Source organism: Neopelma chrysocephalum, unplaced genomic scaffold (assembly GCF_003984885.1).
Source record: "Neopelma chrysocephalum unplaced genomic scaffold, ASM398488v2 Primary Assembly neopelma1_24, whole genome shotgun sequence".
Lineage (NCBI taxonomy): Eukaryota > Metazoa > Chordata > Aves > Passeriformes > Pipridae > Neopelma > Neopelma chrysocephalum.
Genome location: NW_020897693.1, coordinates 50,836,900 through 50,861,756, shown reverse-complemented (window position 1 = coordinate 50,861,756; position 24,857 = coordinate 50,836,900). Strand labels below are relative to the sequence as shown.

Here is a 24,857-nt window from a genome sequence, read left to right as displayed (position 1 = left end):
GCAGGAAGTTCACATCTGATGGAGCTTAACTGCTTTGGCTGAAAAGGGAGCAGAGGCACTTGATCAGGTGACCTGACTCCACAGGTATTGGGAGTTGCAACACTTGTATTGCAGGCCCCCAAAGTCTTGCCCCTGGAGTTCAGTGAGATTAGTCATGCAACTAAGTCACGCAACTGTAGATTTGGAGTCAGGATATGTAAATGGTAGAAACTGGCCAAGAACACAAGATTGCTGATTCACAGAGCTGTGGAGCAACCGTGCTTGAAGCGTAACTTCAGGATGCAGGAGCTCTGCGTTAGTTTGCCGGTACATCTTCTGATACCACCCTCGTGATCTGCTGTGGCTGCTGAAAGGCAAACAATAAAACATTATTTATAGTAAGACACGCATTTTTTAAAGAAGTTATTTATTTTGGAGGCAGTAGGGGACTGCATAACCTTTTCATCACTGTATTTTAGGAAAAAAGATATTTATAACAAGACTGGAGGAACTTGCAATGTAGGTTCATCAGTGAAGAACCTGAGTGTTCTAAGGATTGTGTAGTTTTGCACCTTCATTGTGCTGGAAGCTACATACAGCTGATGAAGGGGCTTTTCAAACCAGCTTGGCCAGACAACAAAGGAACACAGGATACTATTCATGAGGGGGCTGGAGTTGTCACACTCACTTTGTCTTAAATTTTGCAGGTTTTCTGGCTAATCAGATGGTTTTCTCCTTATTTCTTGTAGGCTAGAGATGCTCACATTCTGGAATGTGATTTTGCCTTATGACTGTGCTACTGTCGCCCTCTGTATGAGGCATATGTATGCACATACACCTTTTTTAATATGCCTTGTACTCATTAGCTCTGTCTGTCTTCTTATCTCCATTTGTTTGGTTGACACTTAACCCATGAGTGCAGTCAGGAGAAATCTTAAAAGTCCCTTTGGTTTTGTGTGCATAGTGTGCCTGGCACAGCTTCTGCAGCCACAAACTGTGCAACCACTTCTGTCCTACTCTTTAATCCTACCAGCACCAGTGGAGTGCTCACACTTCTGGTCATATGGTGGTACCAGGGTCATGTTACTATATTTCACCATATTTTTCTCACCCTTTAAGTACCAGCTGAAGAAAAGCACTGGCTGAGTCCTCTTGATAATGCCAGTAACAAGGACAAAATTGGGTTTGTTCTGGAAAAAATAAAACCCAGAGAGAATCACTCCCTTAGTACAGTCATTTCGTTGTGGGATATGGCTTGTAAGTCCTACCTAGTACAGGACTCTTCCTTGTTTTTCCTAGTGAACATGGATTTCATTTGGAAACTGGAGACACAGGGTGACACAGGTGCTTCAGGATGTGTATATCATATGTCCTTGGATGACAATGACAATAATTATCCAATATCGGTCACACAACCAAATCATAAACAAAGCCCAAGTAAAATGTTAAATCTTCACAGATAGAATCACAGGTTTCTGAGTATTATCCAGTGTGTGAATAGAACTTCCTGTCCTGTCCTAGAGAAATTTCCACCTGCTGAGTCCGCAGGATTTGGCTTTCATGCTAGTAGTGGTGTGACAAAAGAATAATGGAGAGAACAAGACAAAGACGGTGTAACAATGACTAACAGATGTATTTCAGGTGCAGATGTAACAAGAACACCTTCTCAGTTCAACAAAATCACCACCCTCCAACAAAGCCCTCACTAAAATGGGACTAGGACTTGTGTATCCAGACAGAAATGGCATCTGAACTCTGCAAGAGATTGTTAATCATCATCATGCTGCTATTGCATGCCATGTTCATGAAATCCTGGCAAATAGGACTTCACCCAAATGGCAGACCCTATTGTTTAAAAGACAGCTGCCTGCAAGACTTGTAATGAAGATGTGGTACTTTTTTGTTTTAATTTAACAATGGGATTTGTTTTTTGAACCAGGTGCTTGGAAAAGCCATGTGTCAGACTCACTTAAAAAGAGCTCAGTGTCTGTTGGGGCACAGTCTTGGGTAACAGAGGGCAATGTTCAAGCCAGAAAGAGGCCAGGGCAGGATCTGGCACAAGGCCAGACGTAGCCCAGCCTGGAGGAGACTTCTCACAGCTCTTTTTCCTGCAGTCTTGCCCCAAGTTACAGAGCTGGCCCTGAATATGGGCAACAAACCCCTCAGAGCAGTGATGAAGAGTGTGTTGGTGCTCAAAGGACCCTGACACTGTGAAAACCAAAATGCAGTTGTATTTGTTAGGGCATGCAAAATACTTGCAAGAAAGCCTGGATATAATCACAAATCTGAAATCCAAGTCAGATTCTGTGTAAGCCTGGCTAAGTTTTATGATCTGAAAAGTTTTATGACCTGAGCCATGTATTCAACAAATCTGGCTTGATTTATGTGTTTTGGCTTAAATGGTTTAAAACCTGAAGTTTAAAAAGTTTGCATAGTCATTTATAGCCTTCTGGTTTCAGAAGCTTTTTTGGTCACATACAGTTACTAATACAACTGCTCTTTTCACGTAGAGGTGGAGGAGGCCTGTGTGCATTAATGTGGGTGGCACTTAAAAAAAGACCTTGGAGAAGTCCACCTTTTACTTTCAGGGTTATTTCTTACAAGGCAGTCTATGTAGGTTTTAAGCATCCAGTGATCTCCAAATTAAAGCAGCCACACTATGCTCCCAAATGTGTAATTACAAAAAAATACCTCTTTGTAATACCTCACCATGGAATATTTTATTTCCAGTGAAAATACTGACCAATGCTGTGATTCTGCAAGGGATTATCTCTATGTGTCGTACTCACACATCCCTTTGGAGTCACAGGGATGGCACTCAGGGCTGAAAGCTGAGCATCTGAGCCTCGACAAGGTTATAAAATGTTTGAAATGAGTTTTGAGAAGCCTGTAGGACTAGGGCAAATAGAATTAGGATCCAGCTTCCTTTCTTAGTATTGAAATATTCTCTGTAAAGACAATAAATAGATTGAAATGCAAAGAAATTATTTAGGTCAATGATGACAGTTGTTTAATGGGCCTCCAGGGCTCTCAACTCCAAATAAAACCAAGTGGAGCCAGAAGTCTTTAACACCTCTTCAAGCCATCGTGTTGTTAGGAGGCATACATTGTATCAAGTTCTTTTTCCTCTCTGTACTTCTGTACCAATAACAGGGAAATAAGGGCACTGATTTCCTTTGTAAATCAACTGATGAAAAGTGCCAGAAAAGCTGTTACCACTGAATACCTGCTTTTGTGAATAATTTCCGTGTAGCGTTTCAGACACAGGAACCTTGGCACTCATGTTGAAAAATATTATTACATTGAATCCACCGATGTTTCCTTACCGTGAATAATTAAAATATGAGGTATAAACTGCCAGCACAGTCCTTGATAAAACAAAATTGATACTTTGCAGAAGCTGTTTTCACACTATTCCCTCTGTGCTTCTTCACCGCACTCAAAATAATTGAGAATATTGGATTATAACAACATTTGTTTGTTGTGCTGGAAAATGGATGTCAAGGTCCTCTGCATGTCTAAGTATAGCAAAACAGTAAAAGCAGCACAGCACAGATCCAAGTGTCCCATGATTGGCACAGAACTATTTCACAAAGGCAGAAAAACAAAGAAGATGATCCCAAAGATAACAAGAGAAAAGCTTTCCAGAGGAATACCTAACAGAAATACCAACCCTATGGAAAGCATATCACATCTTCCCATGACCAAGAGTTTTTGTTGTGGGAATCTCCAAGGGCTGGGAGAAGGGCAGGGCCCTTGTGGGCAGGAGGTAGCCCTGGCCCTGGGGGCCAGGCAAGGCTGGGAGAGGTATCCATCTGCCTCCCACAGCAGCCCCAGGCTGTCACTTTGATCACCATCTGGGTGATTCCTCCTCTGTCAGGGCTTGTGCTCACTGAGAACCATCCTACCGAAATCCCTTTGAGCATCCAGACCTGCGGCAGGCCAGGAAACATCCCTGGCACAGGGACTTCACCTCTGCCCTTGTGCCCCAGCTGTCTGCTTCAGCTTGTGGGCACAGTGAGATAGGAAGAGATGATAGAAATTCATGGAGGGGAGTGCTTAGAAACCATGCAAGGCTGGGATTGAAGCTTGCTTCCACAAAGACTTTTCAGGCACATGAATAATCTCCATGAGGTGAAGAGGGAGAAAGAGAGCATTTCACCTGAAAAAAGTTCTGCATAAAGAGCAGAGCTGACAGAGGAGTACAAAGTTTGATAAAAAAATATAAAATCACAGGACAAATTTTACAGACTGTTGGCACAAGGGAGGGGGAGGCTGCAAAATGCTTAGCTGAAAGAAGCCAGGGAAAAGACATGGAACTGTTTTTTAATTACTCTGTCTGGGAGAAGATTATATAGAGATTAAGGGAAGTGTGTGTTTGCAGTGATAATACAGCTTGAGGGACAGCCAAGAGATCAGAGGTTGTTCTGAGCGTTACCAGTCATCCAGTGCCTTTCAGTTGATGGAGCCACATAAGCAGCACTCACTGGGAGGGAAACACTGCTGGCACTGCCTGGCAGGGCTTACCCTCATGCTGTCCTGCTGATTTAAACTGTGCTGGGCCAAAGCAGATGGACTTGAGCATGAAAAATGAAAACTTGGTTTTGGTTAGGATTGTTGTAATTTAAAGATCAGCCTAGACATGCACCTGCATATTGTACTGCAGGTAGGTCTAGGATATCACTGAGATACCACAGGCTCTTGCCTGTGCTCCATCCCATCAAAACCCACGTGCTTGCATCTGTGTACTGCCAAGCTCCAGCAGAAAAGCCTCCAAGGAGTAGAGTATATTGACTTTGAATCAGCAGCAGGTTAATGTGATAACATGGCTTTTAGTTGGATTATACCATGGACGCTTATGCTGTATAAAGGCAGCTTGAAAGGCACTTGTATAATGAAAAAAACCCCATCGTGTATTCCTGATTGCTTTATTTATTCAGCTGTATCACTACAGAGTCACAGAATGATTGAGGTTGTAAAGACCTTCAGGATCATTGAGTCCAACCTATGGCCAAACATCACCTTGTCGATTGGACCATGGCACTGAGTGCCATATCCAGTCTTTCCTTAAACACCTCCAGAGATGGCGACTCCACCACCTCCCTGGGCAGCCTGTTCCAATGCTTAACAACCCTTTCCATGAACAAATTCTTCCTGATGTCCAACTTGAACCCCCCCTGCTGCAGCTTTTACTGAGTGCCAGATTGCTCCAATAAATTTAACTATGATCCTCCTCTTCCCTCTGAAATCTTCTGTTGATCCAGGGCCTCTGGGAAAGCTGCGTATTGTAAACCAGTTGGGTGTAAAAAGGTGCTGCAGTCAGGGCAGAGACTCGTATTGAAATGGTGCCACCTGGGACATGGCAACCAAGAGCAAGTACTGCTGCATCAACACAGAGCAGCTCCAAGTGTGTTTTTCACAGACTCTTGCCAGCCTCTGTCCATCTTTGCTGAATATTTGGAGACAGAAAGCAGCTTTACACAGGTAATGCAGTCCAAACTCATCTCTCTGATGCTTTCTAAAGCAGGAGCCTTCTCCAGCCTTTTCACCATCAACTGTCTTTCCTCTTTGAAATCTTACCCGATGTGCGCAAAATTAGTTTCAGCATTAACCCCCCTAAATTTGCCTGTGAATACTGTGTGTGACTGTGCTCTACCTGAAAGAGCTGTTGATGCAACTTTTCATGCCACTGAAGGGCACTTGTCAGGACACAGCTCCACGTGTTTCTCTCCAGTGAATATATGACCACTTCTCTAGTAGAAAACAAGAGTTAAATATTAAAGGAAAGGAAAAAAAATCTGAAATGAGTGAAAAATGCAAATCTTGAGTTCATCTGCCAAACTTTTAATATGTCTTAGGTCTGTCTCTGCCCAATTCAGCTGTGTTGTGCTTCCAATAATATACTTGCTACTCAACATGATGAAACTTATAGAAAAACTAGGAGGGGGTGGTACTTTTTTTTTTTAAGACAACTGGATTTGTGACACTTATCCTTCCCCTCATGCTGGTCTCTACTCCAGTCAATGACCCTCTTGGGGGTTTTCTCTTTGGAGCGAGTTTGATACACTGAGTGCTACTTGTAAAAGATACTACAGCCAGATATTTGCAGTGTTTAGGTGTGAGTAAAGATCTGTAGATAAAAAATTAAGTTAACAAAAAGAGTAAAATATCTGAGAAGGCAAACGTGGATTTACTCTTCCTGAGAACATGGTGAGACAATGCATTACATTAACTAGTACACATCCTGTTTCTGTTGTGCTGGTTTAAAAGTTAACCAGCAGGGGAAATGAACTCAATTCAAAAGAGAGATTTATAAGTCAGAATAACAATTTATTAAAATAATACAATAAGTACAATTATACAGGCAGAGAATTGGTTTTAACCCGCAAAACCCAACGTGTATAACCCAGCACCCTGGGGTATGAACAAAAGTGGTGTACCTTGCCCCCCCCCCCCCCCTCCAAAGTAAAGGGAGAGGGGAAAAACCTGCTGGTGGGAGAGCTGTTGCAGTCTGGTCAAAAGTGGTGATTGCAGTCCAGTTGAGGGGGGTGGTCTCAGTCTGGTTGAGAGCGGTGGTCTGCAGTCTTCCTCTGGATCCCACGAGCGGTGGAAAGGTTCCGAAACTCCCAGCTCCTATATTCTCCAGTTCAGGCGGGAGTGCTCAGTCCCTCCCTCAGAGGGGGGAATTCCATCAAAGGGGATCAGAGCGGGGAATTCCATCAAAGGGTACGAGGACAAGAACATCTTCCCACCTCACAGGCCTCTACTGACAACAGTTTTTGGGAAATGGCATGGAAGGCTATAGAGACTGCCTGAGGAACAGGACAAACCGTGTTCGGTCTCGGAAAAGCAGGATGTTTAAAGCCCGAGAGGAGAGATTGACACGCTCACAGCCTCTTTAAATCGGCTCAAAGGTCTGGGGGGCTGCAAAAAGCCTGTACAAAGCCAAAAGGCAACACACTGCCCCCTCCAAAGGGCTGCCCAAAGCATCCTGCAGCTGGGACTGAGGGACATAGAGGTTTGTGGCTGCAGGGCTGCAGCACATGGGGCTGTGAGACACACAGCAGGGTGGGGGTCCCTCTCCCTGCACCCACAGTGCGGAAGCATCCCAGAACTAGGAGCCCCATCCTCAGGAAACTCACCGGAATTGTGTCTTGCAGTCAGCCCGACTCGCACCAGCACAGCATCCCGGGCTCAGCCCGTCACTCCCAGCTCTGCAGTCCTGGCAGCCAAACCTGGAGGCGAGCGACCCTGGAAAGAGGGAGAGCCAGGTGGGGGCACCTGTATCTACCCAGGCAGGTGGCCCGAGTTTGCATCGACCTCAAGACTCTGTTTTGATTGAAAGTCAACAGCCCCAGCGCTGCAGAGGCTGCGGCTCTGGGGGAGTTTTAAAGTCACCCGCACATTCCCCCCCTGCCCTCCCCGGGGCTGCCCGAGGCAGGCTGCACCCGACCCCACAGGCTGGCACGGGCAGGGTTTGGCCCCACAGCCCATCACCAGTGGGCTCCAGCCCCACAGTCTGCCATCGGTGGGTCCCGACCCCACAGGCTGTCCCGAGTGGTCCACAAGCCCAGCAATCTGGAACAGGCAGGTTTGGGCTCCCCCGCCCCCACAGCCTGCTGCAAATCGGGCTTGGACTTACCCGGTCCATCCCAGGCTGCTCATGGACCCCCCCAGCCTGTCCCGAGTGGGTGCCAAGGCCCCAGGCCAGCCCCGGCAGGTTTCAGGCCCAGCCGCACAGCCCCTCCGGGCCCGATTTCAGTGTAAATGTATGGGAATTGAAGAATTCATCTGCTGAAGGATGTCTTAGCTTTATTCTCTACTTTCCACTGGTTTGATGGTTGCACTTAGGAGCAGATTCATTTTATTTGTATTGTAAGTATTTGTACTTGTAGTGACTTTGAAGAAAGAGATACAAACTACTGGGTAGAAAAGCCACCTAGTGGTACAGGGAAATGGTGCCAGGCAGGAGCGGTACCTCTGAATTCCAGGGAAAGATTTGTTCTCATGCTGGGCCATTGTGCAGTGGCATGCTTTAAAGGCTATTTGTTATTACTCATGGGACTTTGGAATGTGTATTGTAGGTGCATGAAACCCACAAACAAATTAAATAAATTTTCGAAAAGACAGCACCACAAAACTTTGTTGGGTCATTGCCTGTTTAATATCTGCTATGTAGACAATAAAATCTCATTTAGAGCTATTTCAGAGAATCAAAATAATATGATTCAGTTTGCCCCATTTTTCTTTCCACCTGTCCAAATAAATGCAGGAGTTACTCCAAGTTCAGCTGTCCAGAGCCCAGAAAGAGAAGAAAGCCCATAAAGAAAACGCCCATCTGTACTATTTATTTTAATCTTCATTGTGTCATGGCTTTAAGACATGAGAAGTCAGTGCCTTTGCAGAGCTAAGGAGGAGCACTGGTAAGCCTTATCTCTGTTCTGGATCCCACTGGTTACTTTTCTGAGGATAATTTCTATGTTTGTTGAGAAGAATCGGGAAAGCCATCCAATTTGGGAAAACAAAAATTCACCCTCCAGCAAAAAGCTGCTGGGTGAGGCTGACCAGGGCAGTGCATGAGCGACACATGAAATTCTGCCCCTTCAGAAAGGCTGAGAGGAGCTGGCAAATGGTCACAACAGCTCTATTCCTTCAGGACTCTTCCCCTCAGCACAAGCAGCACAGAGTTATTGCAAGAATGAAGGCGTATCTCCCTTCAGCACATCAATGATTAAACCTGAGCCTGTGTAAAGAGTAGTAGAATAGGCAGCATGTTCTTATCTAAATAGTCGAAATGCAAAGCTACAACCCGCAGGCTGGAGGCTTGGTTTTTATAATGTCAAGGTCTTTGCAGCTTTGTGCTCAAAACAGAGCGTTCTCTCATTTGCAAATTCATCTGCGAACATACGGATGAGGGAGCTCTGCAGACACGGAGGGATTAGCTCAGCATTGCATAGCCAGACCTCACAGGATTCTTCAGCCTGTGCTAGTTGTTGAATGGGGATGTAGAGAGGGAGAAGATGTAGAGAAGGGCCAAGCCACATCTGGGTTAGATGTCTGCTGGAAATCATGGGGCTGTGCAAGCAAACACACCTGAGCATACCTGACTGCAGACCACCTGTAACATGTGCATCCAGCTCTGAGGATCCAGCAGCCCCTGTCACTGCCTACATCTAATGTGAGGAGTCACAGTGTGGGAAAGGGGATATGGCAGAGCCCTCAGCTGTGTAAGGGACAGGTACGAATGAAGGGGAAAGGGGATATGGCAAAGCCCTCAGCTGTGTAAGGGGCAGATATGAATGAAGGAGACTATGAAGATGAAGCCTCTTTAGGTAAATGAATTTCATCCTCGGAATGGGAGGCTTAGCAAGTCAAGCTAGGCAATTAGAGTAATTACCCCTAAATGTTTAATTACATAAACGCATCTACAAATACACACCAGGCCCGAGGTTTACTACATGTAGTAAATGCATAAATGTGCCAATCTGTGCATCAAATAAATCGCAGCATTTATGAATGTGAGCTGACAGAACTGCATCCACTGAGCTAAAGGAGGAGCAAAGACATGTAAGAAAATATCTGCAAGTACAGGCATTCCCTAGTGGACATGGAGCTTGGGAGCCAGGGAGGTCAGGATTCTGGAGTGGGGAGCAAGGACAAGTAACCCAACAATTGCCTTGTGAGACCTGCTCCATGGGGTGTTGCTCTGAAGACACTAATTTCTTTCTTCTTTTTGCAGCACTTGGCCATCATAAGCCTTTCAGGCATCCCTGAGGCAGGTATGGTGTGGGCAAAAAGGAACCTAGACCAGGGGGATACAGAGCTGTGGCAAAAAGTAAAAGGGACCTGTGAAGGGAATTTCTAACATGTTCCCCATTTGTAGGGTTGTGAGGAGCAGCATTCCCGGCTTGTGTGCACAAACATTACACATAGCTGGGAGTAAGTTAGCTTTCCAGATGAAGGTGAAGAGAAACCTGTGGGAGTGTGAGGAGGTACATGGAAGCCTCCCAGGACACTCACATTTGGCTCTCTGCACTCATTAAAGCTAACTAGGAGTCTAATTTGGGTGATTGGGTGTGGTGGTTGTGCCAGAGTGCCTGAAAACACTGGCATTTATGGGTGGACTCAAGGCTCCCACATATCCACTGCTTTATCCTGGTTAAGTGCTTTCTGTTTGCTAAAGATTTCCAGAGGTGTCGCAGCCAAAATCTCGGTGGACTGTCTCTGTCAGCACTTCCCATGGGTTGAGACATCCTGCATGACTGTAGAACCTGCAAGCTGTCCTGCTCACACGTGTGCTGAGGGTCCTCTGCCCTCCAGAAAGCCTCAGCCACTGGGGGCATGTTCAGTGCAACTGCTTGATATGCTTCCCAAAACTGTGGGATTTGTAAGGAAGTCTCACCCACAGTCATGCAGGAAGTCTCACGCGATGCTGGTACCCTTAAGAAAGACTGTTTACAGGCAGAACAGCCTCACCTGTCCCCCATTTCCAAGGTTTAATAAAGACTTGAATGACTTTGTGAAGTCCCTCTGCTTTGGACTTCATTCACTTTGGTGATGGTAAAGAGAAACACAGAAATCTCAGGAGCAAATGGTCTCTGATGAAATTTCTGCAGTATCTTTTCCTGGTATGCCCAAATTTCCCAATCTCCCCCCAGTGCAGATCCCTCCTTTAAATGCATTTCCTGCATGTATCACCAAAAAATGTAATCAGTAGAAATCTAGCAGTACTTCAAGGCAACCCGTGTACTTCAACCCAAAACCTCTTACATCAAGCTATTACAACCTCACTGTCTGGTTTTTTGGGGAAGTTTCTTTGCTGCCCTTCCACAATTCAAGTTCTCTGACCATTGTTTAATGAATCAGTTAGTTTTAATTTTTTTAAAAGTTTAAGTTCTGTGTATTAGCAATTTTCACCTGGTACTTCTGCATCACATCCTTCATGTTTTGTGGGGAGTTTTAAAAGGTCACAAATGAGCCTGTTCAAATCAATTAAATCACAAGTGGTGGAGTCACCATCCCTGGAAGTGTTCAAAAAACATGTGGATATGGCACTTGAGGACATGGTGGTGGTGCTGGGTTGATAGTTGGACTCAGTGATCCTTAAGGTCTTTTCCAGCCTTAACCATTCTATGATTCTAATCTTGTAGTAAAGTGCTGCTTGACCAGGATAACAAGAAAACAGGCATAACCTGTATTTCCTTGCTTGAGCAGAGAGACTGGACCAGGTGACCCACCGTAGGCCCTTCCAACCTTACCCATTCTGTGATTCTGTGAACCTGTAAGTTACTGATCTGTAAAAAACTACTGCAAACCTTGAGCAAGGGTTGATTAAAGGGGGCCTTGTATTTTGGGAGCTGTATGTCAGCCCTTCTCCATGCAGCCCTGGGCACACATCTGGGAAATGAACCCTTCTGCTTCCATTGCCTTATGCTTCTTGAGCACTGACTTTTGCTTTATGGGCACACGGAGGGGATGAAAATAAGCCACTGTTAGTAAATAAGTAAAAAAGGAGCACTGCTGCTTAGTGACCTGGAGTGGAGATCAGAGATTTCCTGAGTCTTGGCAGTGAGTTCAGATGTCTGTGTGGGCGGTAACATTAATGGGAAAGAGTTAATGGGAAAGAGATGTTTGATCAGTAACATTCAAGGTTGCCTTCCAGCTACAGGGAGCTGTGACATGAGCTGGCACACGTGAGGTGACAGCAGCTTTACCACCTCCATATTCATATTAGGCAGAGCACAGTGTTGTTGGCCATAAGTCCTGAGGTGGGTGCTGGTGTGCCTCGTCTGGGTGTCTGAAAAGAGAAAATAAATGTGTAAGCGTGTATGGCGAGTCTGTAATACTGATACTGTTCTGCCAAAGAGGCAATGCTGAGAATCGGTTTTCAGCCTTTAGATCTGGCGCTGGGGACTGGAAGGGAACACTACCAGGCAGCCAAATGCAGATGTGATTGCCTGCTCAATGCACATCGCTGTTTCCACATAGTCCACTTTACTGAGCAAACACAGCTCGGTGCTGGCAGGGATCGCTGTTTGTCGTCTTCCAGCAGCTGCAGCTTTGCTTTGTCTGTGAGTAGCTTTGCCGAGTTTCAATTTAGGGTCCCAATAAAGCTTTAACAAAGCTCCAAACTGCGAAGGCAAACAAAAGAGAGAAAAAAAAAGATAATGAAATGTAATGAGGAAAATACTGTTGTATGACTGCAATAACTTGGGATACTGGGAACTGCTCCTGAAGACAGTTTGCTTTAACGGGAGCTACCACAGTGGAAACCACAGTGGAAATCACTTCAGAAAAGCAGTCCTGCTTTGCAGGGTTTCCACGGGCATCTACAGTGTGTCGATGAGAGGATTCAGCATCCCTCTTGCCATTCTTGCCAAGTCAGGCAGGTAGCCTTGCAGGGTCTGCAAGCTTTCTGCAGCAGCTGAAAGGGATGCTGTGAGACACAAGACCTTTTATTTGGGGAGAAGCTTTGTTGTCTATTCAATACACTCCCAGAGCAGAAAACAGAGTCAAGTATTTACCTTGAGGTTTAGGCTGAGCACTGCAGCAATCCTGAACAATAGAGAGTTCTCTACTGGAGCTAGGTTTTAATGAACAAGCCTAAACTGAGGAATGCTTTAGCTCTCTCTGTAGCCAAACTCATTGTTTAAGGTCTTGATTAAATTTTTTCTTTGTCAAAAGACAGGGTGTGTTTTTAAAATTTTGTTTGCAGCCATAGAAATCCCTTAATTTTAAGGAATTTCCTCAAGTCAGTGAAAAGTAGGCATTCTTTTCTACATATTCCCTGAGAATATGCCCTGCTTTATTACAGGTCTTATAATTCAAGCCTGGAAAAGCAGATTTTTTATGTGTTTCTCATCCATGCTCAAAACTAGGTTGTGGGCCCAGGCAGCCCTGCCTTTACTGCCTTGCTGCCCTTCTCCTGGGGAAGCCCCTGCCTCCATGTTTCCTGTAGGAAAGTTAGCTCTTGAAGGAATTTAACATTTACGGTCTAAAGGCTTTGTCCTGACATGCAATAGCATTTTCCAAACAGGATGCTTATGGGTAGACCTCATCCACTTTGAGCTGAGAAAGCAAAATAAACCTTAAATGCACAGCTCTCTCCTGGTTTTTCAGCCTCTCCTTGCTGGCTCTGGTGGTAGCAGGTTTTCCTGGTGGGCTGTCTCACCTTAGTCTCACAGTTGTTTCTAAGCCGTGGGAGGCTTATCATTCCCTTACATATCTTTCTTCTTATCAATCAGGACTATAAAACTGGCTATTGCCTTTTCAGGTTTCTAGGGAAACACCTCCTCCTTTAACTTCTCTTCTAATCCAACTTGTTGGCAAATTGTCCTTTAAAAGCACAGAGATGCACAGGCTACAGGCATAAAAATTCTGATTTCTCGGGCTTTCACAGCTGTTGTCAGATATGATTGCAGGGGAGCAATATCCAGCATGTGCCTCTGTTCAGTGTTTATGTAAGCACTGAACATTAATCTCTGTAGTACAAAATGGGTAAAACATAGAGTTAAGCTCAACAGCAAGACAGATCCCTTCCTTCTGCTGTTTTAACCCTTCGGTTTTAAGGCTGGAATGGGAAGATTTGATTCCGTGATGCTTAAAACAGAGAGAAAAACAGCGGGTAGCAGCTCTCCCCCAGAAACTCGGGGTCACATAAGTCGTTGATACAGACTTTCAAAATGTTCATTATTGATGCCTTTCCAACCGTTACCAACAGCGGTGGTAATTCCTCCTTGGAAAAATCCCTCCCCAATCCTCGCTCGTTGCCTGCTGCCCGAGTAACGCGCTTCCCCACTAGATGTCAGCGTTGCTTCTGCGAATCACCGGGCGTTGATGAAAAGCCTTTAATGAAGGTCCCTCATTTTTCCAGGCCTTTATCAGGCTGGTGGGAGACACCCCACCCCTGCCAGCCGGCACTGGACCAAACGCTTTCTGGAGGAGATTTGCACCAAAATTTGCTTTTGGCTTCATTAGGAGGATCTGTCCTGCCGATGGGAACCCACCTTCTAACCCAGCGCCGGGCGCTGCCCTCCAAACAACCACTGAGATGTTTGGAGATGTTTAATTGCATTTACTCCGTTGGAAATAAGGCTATTTATAATGAAATATGACCCACAGTGGTTTAACGTGGCTGTGAATTCACTGGAGGTTGTGGTCCGATCTCCCCACAAGGTGCTCTGTCGGGTCAGAGGGTCCAGCAGCCAGAACTGGCACGAGGCTTCGACAAGAGCATGATCTGCAGGGGCAGAAAGAGTATTTCTTATTTCCAGTTAATTCAGCTACTTGGCTAAGGACAGCTAAAGATGTTAATTGACAACAGAAAAAGCAGGAAAACATGTTTTCTTCCTTTTACCTAAGAAAGGGAGACAGCTGAGGATGAGAGCTAGCACTTCTGACATCTTGAAATTCAGAAAAAATCCTCCTAATCCAATTACAGAAAATACTTGTTTATTTAATGAATCAGTTAACTCTAATTTTTTTTTTAAAAGAATACTTTCATTTGTTGTATGTATTCAGGGCAGTTAAGATCTTTTATAGACTAAAATTAAATTTTAAAGCACTTGTTTACTCATATATAATTGCAACCCAACCTCCATCCAGTTTGACCTAAGTGAAAAATACTAAATAAAAAAAACATAATTCACCATTTCTAATAGTTTTATTAAGATATAATTAGGAATCTGAATTAATGCATATAAGATACAGACTCACTTGAATAAGTAAAAGCCACAGGTGCCCTCCTGGTTAGTCACATCTAATTAGTTCCAACAGTCACTAAACTTAATCTTTCTTTAAAAATTGAAGTAACTGTGGAGAACCATAATAAAATAAAATTTAAAATACCAGATGGGTTTTTTTAAATTAAGACTTCCTGATTGTTGAACTTTGTCATTGTTAAAATTCATCATTTCAATCCGTCCCTGGAATGTACAGTGAATCACCACTTCTAAGTACAAAGCACAGGAGGTGATTACCCTTCTGCAGCTGCATCTCTGGATTCAGCTTTTCATTACATTATAATTAAAATGGATCTTTAAAGTTGTCACGAAAATAAAGGATTAGTGGCACTGAAAATGAAAGTGTAACGGAAGGAACTAAACATAAGCTATGAGCAACTTCAGCTCTGGCCTCTTACCCGATTCCCATTTCATTTTTGGACTCGTCTGAAGTGAATAAAGAGCACAGAGCCAAATTACACAGTAAACTTTGTTATTAAAACAGCATGGAGTAATACTTTGAACTTCAGAGAGATTTACATTTTGTTTTGGTCCATGGTGGCAGTGGAATAACAGCATCTCTGTGTCATGCAGGGCCTTCTTGGGGGCCTATCTGGCACTTGGAGATGAGCCATTTCATTGCTGCAGCAAGCACGTGCTCTCCCACACCCAGCTTACCTTTCCTTGCACTAGCAAGAGTTGAGTTTTGTCCTAAAAGTTGTGTTCTTTTATAGAAATGCAGTCTGCTCCTGCACATCTGCCTGCAGTATGTTTTGCATTGCCGGAGTGACCTTGACCTGGCTCTTTGTTGCAGGTTGGTGAAACATCTGGAGCTCTGTGCTGCATCTTGCTGCAGAAAGGTGTGCTGGGACAGTTCACTGAACATCTGCCTGGGAGCAGCCGTTTCTGCCTTCTGCTGGCACTGCAGCTCTTGCTGTGCTCTGACTCTGCTGCAAGGTCACACTGGGGGGGTGGCTCTGGGGTACAGCTCTGCACATCAAACCGACAGCACATCCACCTCCTCTGATCCCTCACTTTGGTGCTCCCTCACACAGCGTGCCAGGGTGCTCAACCAGCCCAGCCTGAAGCTATTTTTATTTCTTGCAATGAGCTGTTGGTTGCTTCAGGTCCCTGAAGGGTGAGGTGGCTGCGTGGTCAGTGAGTACCAGTGCCATGGGGAGGGAACAGGGACAGACCATGCCCCTCAGGGGCTGGGGGCGGGTGAATGGGCTCAGCCCCATCACAAAACCACACATTTAAGACTGCTCCCCTTGCATTGCATCTAGTGGTGACGTGTCCGTGGGATGAATTTGTTCAATAAGCTGACCTGATCGACCAGAAGCATCCCAGAAAGCACCTCTATAATGGAGTAGAATAGAATAGAATCTTTCAGTTGGAAGGGACCTACAACAAACACCTCATCCAACTGCCTGACCACTTCAGGGCTGACCAAAAGTTACAGCATTAATTAAAGACATTGTCCAAATGCCTCTTAAACAATGACAGGCTTGGGGCATCAACCACCCCTCTAGGAAGCCTATTCCAGTGTTTGATCACACTTGCTGTTAAAGGCTTCCTAGTTTTCTGTTGGATCTGATAGTTGAGCTGGCTCATTCTAGTAACCTCTCATCACTAAACCTGGTGCAGGACAGAAGGAGAGGGCACAACTGGGGCAGCTCAGGATGGGATCACCCTACTGTGACTGCTTCACTTAGATCAGCTCAGACAAAATGCTGGCTCATGCTCACCCACGTGGGCAGAGCTGCCAGAAGCTGCAGGCTGTGCCCTTCCTGCTCTCCCTTTCTCTGATCCATCAACCATGGCTCCCTGCACTGGCTCCATCCAGACAACTGAAAACCAACTACATGACTTTTTCCAGACCGTTCTGCAGCTGCACCAGCTCATTTAAGCTGGGATTTATGGTTCCCACAAGTGCCAGTTCGATAGGAAGGAGATGTGAAGGCCACCTGGCTAGAGGTGGCGGGGAAGGACAAAAATGCCTTCTGGAGCAGCAGCGAGGTCTTGTGTCACCCTCCACCTAAGCCAGGACTTTGTCGCTCTTCACACCCCTGTTTTCCCCCTTTTTGGCCTTGTCCTCATCTGCATGAATGTCTGCTCTGCTGGGAACTCTTGCTCCAGTCTTCCTCCAGATGCTCACTGGGGCAATTTTTCTCTCTGCCTGACAAAATCTGAGGAGGCTCAAACACCACTTTGGCCAATTTAGGCTTGACCAGGTCCAATCTCCGCCTGCCTTCGTCAGGAACAAGTTCCTGCCCAGGTACCCATAATGACTCCATTACCTCTGACACCTCCAGGGCTGTGCACAGGCTCTCCTTATCCTTTTTTCTGCTGGTGGCAGCGATATGTCCCTTTGCCACAGGAGAGTCCTGGATTTTATGCACTGCAAACCCTAATAATAACAACTCCCAGAAGAACTGCAACCACCACAAAATTCCTGCTGTGCCTGCAAGGTGTACTCATTTGACCTTGCTTTTTTCAAGACAAGCAGTGTATGATACATGATAATGTATTGCACTAGCCTATGTATCAGTGGATATTCTCCAGAAATTAAAATTTGGGAAAAGCTTTTAGTTTATTTCTGCAGAACAAGGGCCAGGGACTCACTGTAGGGCAACCAGGAGATGTCCAGCAGCTTCCTCTGGTGCTCAACGCTGGAGGGAACAGCTCAACTCCTTGCTGCACCCAAAAACCCTATCTTGGTAGTATATATCTGAGTAAGAGGTCTGGGACTTGCACAGGACAAGCCCGTGTCAGGAGCCATTTGTAAGTGATAACGAGAGGAGTAGCCCTGATTGGCAGAGGGTACAAGTGGTTATCGCTGCCCTCCAAGGCTGAGGAAGCCCAAATCCATCTTAGGAGCTGTGTCTGGCTGCCTCTGAGCCGGGCTTGTCTCCAGGGCTGGCAGCTGGGGTGGTGGGTGAACTCATCCTGACAGGCCAGCTGTGGGGTGTGACATTCCCAGGGTGGGGATGGAAGGTTGCAAAGGTGTGGAGAAATGTGGAGAGACTGGGGGTCTTGGGGTCCCATCTGTGGGGCCCTGCAGGGGCTGGGGGGAGGTGACAGCAGCATTGCCTTGGTCCCCATGATTTAAGCCCATCTTTGTGCTGGTACAGGCTCTTTCTGTTGTCATTTTCCTTCCCTTTCTTTGGATGTGAGGGTGACTGCTGATGTTTGGGCTAAACACGAAATAACATGTTTGGTTTTCGCACTGCAAATTGCAAGCAAGGTATTGCTTTGTGGTCAGCCCCAGGCAGCGGATGGGCCAGCAAACCTGTGACTGGCACTAATGCTTGGCTGGTGGCTCCCTGCACGGAATGGGATTGTTGGTCCACGTGCTCCTGCAGAGCAGAAGGTCCCCCAGCGCCTGACACCAGGGCCTCGATGGCCAAAAATAGCTGGGCCTGTCACAGGAAGGATGATACCTCTGGAAGGCTGAGGCCACACTTCAAGGGACAGTGTCACATGGTCAGAAACACAGCAGTGTCTCATTTCACATGCATTTCCCTTGGTTTCAGGAAAACTGTTTACAAATAAATATCAAATTGTTTGCTCAGGAGAAGAGGACTTGGCTAAAAACCTGCAAAAGCGTTTGGGAGCTCAAGATCCTCACGGTGGGTTTAAAGGAGAGGATGTGTCCACTAACACTGCTTTTAAAATAGACCAGTGTGTAAATGACAGAGCAATTTACGGACTCTGGGCAATGCAGAACAGCAAACGTCTCTCAAAATATGGGAGCTGTCCCCACACGAATTATAACAGATGACAGTTTACTAAATATATCCCCAATGCCAAAACAAACAGCACTACATACCAAAACAAGAGGTCACTGCAGTCTGCCTTCATGCCCCGCTTTTCTTTCTGATCTGCAAGAGACTTTCACCAGGAGGACTGAGAGCTGAAGCAGAGGGTGAGTGTGTGAATGTGAGTGTCTGCCAGGGAGGTGGATTCCCATTTTGGCAAACGCTATCAATTGTGCCTTCGAGGGTCGGTGTAGTATCTCATTACAGTCCCTACCTATCCCCTGCGACCAAAAAGGTCTCAGTCACTCAGAAAATCTTACACTGAAGGCAACAGCAACTTTACACAGCTAAGGACTGAGTGAATGAGATTTTCAAGCTGGAGACTGGGATAAGTAATAAAGGTAATGAAAAATTAATTGTATCTCCTGCCCTGAAGTACATTTTAAATATCATCTGCTTTTCAGGCTTCTGCATAAATATGCATAATTCTGCATCTTTAATTGAAATATGTATTCAGCTTGGCTGTTTTTCTGCTGACAGCTCAATGGAGTTACACTGTTAATAATCATTACAATTATTTAGTGGTATTCAGATCCTGCTAAGAGGTCTAACCATGCTATAAGATTATAGAAACCTGGAATGAAAATATATTCCCAGCCCAAGAGCTGAAATCCAATAATAAATTTTATAGTAAAAAATCCCTTTCTAAAAAAACCCCTTTTGTATGAAAATATCAACCTAAGGGGGTCAGGAATCCACACCAAACTGAAATTTTTAGAAACCATAAATATAATTCCCTCAGTCCTCCTTGAAAATCTCAGCCAACTGAGTCATCAGTGAAGGAATAATCATTTTAGTGGGATTCCTACATAACCCCCTGCTTGGGTCTCACCCCAAGTGAGAGCTCTACATGGAGCAGGGCAGTATCCAGGCAGGCTCATGTTTGCCTGAGCTTTAATCCCCTTGCAGGCAAAATCCCGAACTTGAATGCATGGAAAATTGCTGTTGATAATCTTATTTTGAGGGGAAAAAATTATGTACCCTGACCAGCATCTGGCAAGGTAAAGGCTTTTAGCTTCTGATTTGGAAGAAACCTTGTACACATATGTGCTTCTCTGGCTGGTAAAGTTTCTGGAATTATGTTTTTTTTCCTTTAAAATTCTGAAGACAAAATAGCAGCCTGAATTCCCCTTTTCTGTGTTATGTATCACTGCACAGTGGCAGCAGGGCAGGAGACATTTCATAGGCCATAAAACCAGAATGGGCTTAATCCTCTTCTCACAGTAGATTTACATTTGTGTGACTGTTAGTAAAGTTGGCAGTAAAGATGTTGACAGAGCTGAGGGCTGGCTGGGGCCCAAGGGCACTGATTTTTAAAGGTGGCAATCGGGATTACTAAATCCTGCTTCCAAAGAAGCCTTAGCCCCACTTCCTACCCTCGAGAGCTTTTTTGTTCTCCACTGAATCATGGTTGAAAATGGGCTGTAGCCACCCAAGACATGTCAGGATTGCAGGGGAAGCAGAGGCAAAGCGAAGTGCTGCTGCCTGAGAGCTGCTCAAGGGAGCCTTACCCTGACAAAGGAGGGGTGAGAAGGGTGCCTGGTACGTGCTGACATGATTCCTGCCGTCCTCAGCCCAGGTGTGTCCTAGAACCATCAATACATACAACACAGAGGTTGTTGGTTTTTCTCTTGGTTTCCTTTTCATTGTTGGAGATGGCAAGGAAGGGAAATGCTATCAAGAGATTAAAACAGTCACTGCTCAAAGTGAAACTATTGCAGGTCTTGTCTGAGGCTCAGTGAAAGGGCTTCAGGGGTGAGAGGAGGCCAGCAAAAGAAAAATGCATAAGCCTTTGGGTACCTTCTGCTGCCCAGTTTTGCTTTACAAGCACCTGGGCTTACAGGTGGCCTGTTGGAGCTATTTTACAAAGAAGCTGCTTGCCCAGCTGCTGTTATTCCCTTGTAAATCCTGCAGGTTCCTGAATGCAGAGCCGGCATTTGACCTCTATGCTGTGTTTCTCCAGCTTCTGCTATGGCCAGCTGAATACAGTCTTTCTTGGCAGGTTCCTCTCACACAACTTCTGAGAAATAGAGCCAAAACCGAGATGCCAAACTGCTGGTGTGATACAGTGTGCTTGGGAGGCACCAGCCAGCCTTGGAGCATGAGGGTGAAGCTGACAGGACCAGTGGGGTCTTGATTGCAGGCTCGTGACCGTGCCCTTACAGCACAAGAGCTGCAGCAGTGACAGTCCAAGGATAACAGAGGTAATATTTTTTATTAGACTGACTAATACAATTGAAAAAAGTGGATAAACATTTGGGTTTAAGATAAGGGGATTCTGAGCCCAAAACTTTGCCTGAGTTTACTGGTAAGATCAGGTCAAGATCTTACGGGCCCCCAAAGGTCTGTAAGACTTGACGAGATCTTATCAGGAGCCTAACAGACTCCTAAAACATAGTCTGCTAAGCTCAGTAAGCCCATCAGTAATGCAAGGTTTCAAGTGGGATCCAAAAAGGCACTTTAATACCTGAAGCAGGACTTGGACAGGTCAGAGGTACCTCAGCAAAAACCTGTGATCCAAGAGATTCCACTCAGGTGGTATTGAGGGCTGGGGGTGCTCACCTTTGAATTTTAATTTTCACTGAGGAACTTGAAGTTCCTTGTGTAACAAACCCTCCCACCCTGTAACTGAGAAGCTGGTGCACTTTGGGAGGTGGGAAGATGTAGAGTGGAAACCTTTAAAGCCTGCATTATAAATGGAGCAAAATGAACCCTACTCAGTTCAGATGGCAGGTGCCTCTCCTCAAGACACTAACCTGGGATATGCCTCTGCTCTGAAAAAATTGGGAGTTTGCACCAACCTGTGTGTTCAGCATTGGTTACCATGAGACAGCCACCCCCTTGAAACGATGCAATGGTGCAGAGGAAGATGTAAGTGCATGGTGCCAGCTCCTCAATGCTGCTGTAAGGTTCAGGTGCTACTTTCTAAGTGTAGAAGTCTTCAGTTTGTCCTGTTTTTAGCCAGGAACCACAATCCGCAGGCAAAATCAGGGAGAAAAGAGAACTGAAAAAAAAGCTGAGTGTATCCTCTTTGAGAAGCGTTTTACTAATTATGGACCTATTCCAGGAGATTTCCTACAGATTTGCTGTGACTTCAGTGTTATTAACCTATTTTTCTCCTTTGGAGCTCTGCTCCTTCATCCTTAAATTAGCTTGTGACCTAACAAAGCGTTTAAGCATGTGCAACTTTATCCATGGAAGGGTTTCCACTGACTTCAGCAGAACCACTCGGGTGTTGGAGGCAGCGTTGTTGCCTCAGTGATCTGCTGGAGCCGCCTTACACACCGGGGACAGTGTCATACATAATACTTAGATTGAATGGGAGGGGAAGAGGGAGCATTTCTAACATGATTACAGTCAGATTTCCTTTTATGTTCTGCAGAGGAAAATAGTATGCAAATACTCCACGTGCCTACATGGATTCAAAATTCCTTTCCTCTTTTTTTGATCTCCCTAATTCTGACAAACAAGTTGCCCACGGTTTCTGAAGAGAAACTCTCCCCGAGGCGTTGGGCCACGGGCATTTTTTGAGGGGTACAGTGGGTCTAGACAGACCCCCGTTTGCCTGGTTCTGGCTACACTTTCCCACTCCAGCACTCTTCCTCCAGTTGCACCTCAGTGGAGATGAGGTGAATTGCGTCTGGGAACTAAGCCAGGATAAAAATAACTGAGGTGGGGAGGGTGCTATTTTTTTAAGCAGTTTCCTGGTCTGTTTGTCAACATAACGGCACAAAAAGCTGCACCAGCACAGCAGAGGGAGAATAACCGTCTGGTCCATCAAAGTGCTGCCACCAAAAACGGTGTCCGCAAAACGCAGCCATATCTCCTTGGCGTTGCTGCACCAGCAAGGTGCAAAGTCCTTTGGGAAGTCCATAGGTGAGTTTCTACTCTCACTCCTTCCTCTCCTTTCCCAATTCTTCTCTCTCCTGCAAGGGATGGGGTGAGCAGAGAGCAGCTGGTCACAGAGACTGATGTTTCTGGCACGGTGCTGATTCCTTGTTTTCTTGCTGTAGTGTCCTGTTCCCAGCTCCAGCTTGTGCTGTGTGTTCCTGTCTCTGTGCTGGATCCTGCTGCCCCCTCTGCCGTGCTGACATACCTCTTTGTGTGTCCACATCTCAGTCAAATCCTGGGAGCAATCTAGATTGAGCCAAAGTATTCTTCTTCTGGGCTAACTTTCATCTGGTTCCCAGCTCCAGCTCCAGCACACACACCGTGCCAGCCTGGCATGGGGATTGCACACAAGGGAAAGAGGAGGGTCACCAGGCCAAACTTGTTCAGGCAGATTGCAGAGCAGACATAACTTGGAGTATCCAAACAAAATTAGTTTATACAGCCCTCACTACCCATCAGAGTTAACACTTTATCCAGCTTGGGTGTTACCAAACAAGTTATGTTTCTTTAAAAAGGAGCCTGTGCAGCAGTGGGGTAAAATGTTAGGACTTAATCAACAACAGAGGAGATTTAATCCATGAAATAGATAGCAGCTAACAAGCAAGCTCTAAGCTCTAAGCTTTCTAACACATGTCTATGTGTTAGAAAAAAACAAATTAAAGTTTAGGGCTCTCAGACCTGGGGGAGGAAGTATGGCTTGGGATGTACCATTGATAATGAACACGAAAGAATGCAGAATTTATGGCCAACCAGGACATTTGGCAGGACTTTCAAGACAAGGAAGAAACTAATAAAACCCACTCAGTAATTGTGCTGAAATCAGCTCCAAGTGGGTAAAAGGTAATTTTGGTAGGGGGATCCACGACCACCGACTCAAGAAATCCCCCTGACCCAAAAGAAGAGAGAAACTGAGCATGTGGACTAATTAGCATGTGGACTAATTAGCATGAGAAGCAAGAGAATCATTAACCAATAGAAGACTAATTAATAAGAGAGCTATGTAACTTGTAACCAATGAACACTAATTCCTTTGTTTACCAAAATGTATTAATAGTCAAAAGTTTTGATAACTGATGTACATATTTTGTGGAGTGATCCTCCTGTACCTCAGTGTTGAATAAAGTTATGCCAACTTTCTAATCTAACAAACTGGTTAGAGTGTTTATTTCCTGGTTTTTGCTGACAGGGGGGTAAGACTTGGGACATTTGATCTCCCTCCAATGCTGGAATCTAGACACGCAAACTGAATTATAGAAGGGATGCCCTACCATGAAGCTCATGCTGTTCATACATGTGGGACCTATGAGTGCCAGATCACAGAATCATAAAATCATTAAGGTTGGAAAAGAAGACCTCTGCGACCATCGAGTCCAACTGTTCAACCAGCATCACCACATTCACCACTAAACCATGTCCCCAGGTGCCACATCCACATGTCTTTTGATCACTTCCAGAGATGGTGATTCCACCACATCCCTAGGCAGTCTGTTCCAATGCCTGACAACCCTTTCAGGGAAGAAATTTTTCCCAATATCCAATCTAAACCTCCCCTGGTACAACTAAAGGCCATTTCCTCTTGTCCTGTTGCTGGTTGCCTGGAAATAGAGACCGACCTCCCCTGGGTTACAACCTCCTTTCAGGGAGTTATAGAGAGCAAGAAGGTTCCTCCAAGCCTTCTCTTCCCCAGGCTAAACACCTCCAGCTCCCTCAGCTGCTCCTCATCAGACTTGTGTTCCAGCCACTTCCCCAGCTCCGTTGCCCTTCTCTGGACATGCTCCAGCATCTCAATGTCTTTCTTATATTGAGGGGCCAAAACTGAATGGAGGATTCGAGGTGTGGCCTCACCAGTGCCCAATACAGGGGGATGGTCACTGCCCTGGTCCTGCTGGCCACACTATTCCTGATACAAGCCAGGATGCCACCGACCTCCTTGGTAACCTGGGCACACTCTGGCTCATGTACAGCAGCTGTCAACCAGCACCCCCAGGTCCTTTTCTGCCAGGCAGCTTCCCAGCCACTCTTCCCCAAGCCAGCATTGCATGACAAACCTGGATGCCTTTGTACAAAAGACATCCAGCTCTCTGAGGGCTTCTCGTCCCCACTGCAGTTACCTACACCACTGCCAGCTGTAGCCTGCAGTGCTGCTCTGCAGGTCTTTTCCCCAGTGCCCCATGGATCCCTCCATCATTTTGGACACCCAAAGGCAGCAGGAGAGAGCCGTGCTCACATAGCTTCCATCTCTTCACCTTCCACAAAGGCTGATCCACAGCAGCCACTTGCCCACCTCGCTGGCAGCACCCTTATACCTGTCAAAGCAGGTACAGTCTGAGCACAGGGCATTAGCAGTTCCTGGCTGGAGGGCTGTGTGGAAAAAGAGATGAAAGCTTATTTTCAGAGTATCAGTCTGTACTAAGTAATCAAGAGCCTGAAGATTTGTATACAAAGG

The 24,857-nt window shown here is 45.7% G+C and overlaps 2 long non-coding RNA genes across 2 annotated transcripts; both read left to right on the top strand.

Annotated features, from left to right (window-relative positions):
* The first annotated feature begins 5,231 nt into the window (after positions 1 to 5,231).
* On the top strand, positions 5,232 to 15,698 carry LOC113963217. The gene is made up of 3 exons (XR_003532688.1): positions 5,232 to 5,471; positions 8,255 to 8,402; positions 15,514 to 15,698. It is a non-coding gene; the product is annotated as an uncharacterized LOC113963217 (long non-coding RNA).
* Positions 15,699 to 18,765: 3,067 nt separating this feature from the next.
* LOC113963216 lies at positions 18,766 to 23,534 on the top strand. The gene is made up of 3 exons (XR_003532687.1): positions 18,766 to 18,861; positions 20,523 to 22,396; positions 22,534 to 23,534. It is a non-coding gene; the product is annotated as an uncharacterized LOC113963216 (long non-coding RNA).
* Positions 23,535 to 24,857: the final 1,323 nt, after the last annotated feature.